The following is a 1,051-nucleotide window of genomic DNA, read 5'->3' as shown; positions in this document are numbered from 1 at the left end:
GAGAGAGAGAGAGAGAGAGATAGAGAAAGAGAGAGTGAGAGAAGGAGATAGAGTGAGAAAGGGGGAACCGGACGTTACGTCGTGTCTGAAGGGGAACTATGACGTCACTGATAGCGAAGTGGTATGTTAGGATTGAAGTACTGAGAGTGAAGGTTGTGAAAAGGAAACCAACACAGAACGAAGACAAGCTAGATAGTGTTTGAGATTGAGAAACGAACTGAAGCAATACAGGTTGCATGGTACTGGTCATTTTTGTTCTTGATTTTCAATCATCTGACAGTTCGCTACCCAAGATGTCTGACATCGCTGCCTCTCTAACTCGCCCCCATTTTGTTATAGAAGATTTGTTGTTTTTTAAATGACAGAAATAGGGTATTGAAACTAGTAAATGACCATTTACATCTCTGAGCTATGAGTGTGTTTGTATGTCGTTTTCTTAATTTGAAAAACAGTGTTATAGTTATCCCTGCTGACCATGGGGAGGTGGGAATAAGACTTCAAAGAGGTTATTATACATATTATATAAATTTGGCGTTGATTTTCTGGCGTGTAATTTTCTAGTGGTCACCGAGTTCCTGAATGAAAAGGAAAATGTTTGATGACGTGCATTTAAAGTGTCGACATGCGCATAGGTAAATTAATCAAATTAATGAGCTAGACTTTGTTATGCCGACAGACGAAAGTGAGCAAGCTATGGTTTAAAAAACACTACAGACTTGTTGTTGATTGTTTGTCTGATTTCCACACACACAGACAGACAGACACACACACACACACACACACACACACACACACACACACACACACACACACACACACATACACACACAACGCAGGTGTAGGCCTACACAATATATAAGACATCAGTGATTGATAACCCGCCCAAAACTTTATTCAAGTGCAGGCCCTACACACACAACAATCTGTCTAAGCCCAGGGACATCATAACAGCAAAGCTGCTTCATTAAAGAGAAAAGAGAGAGAGAGAGAGAGAGAGAGAGTGTGTGTGTGTGTGTGTGTGTGTGTGTGTGTGTGTGTGTGTGTGTGTGTG

This window comes from Aplysia californica, unplaced genomic scaffold (assembly GCF_000002075.1).
Source record: "Aplysia californica isolate F4 #8 unplaced genomic scaffold, AplCal3.0 scaffold00980, whole genome shotgun sequence".
NCBI classification, from domain to species: domain Eukaryota; kingdom Metazoa; phylum Mollusca; class Gastropoda; order Aplysiida; family Aplysiidae; genus Aplysia; species Aplysia californica.
This window is presented reverse-complemented; position numbering follows the sequence as displayed.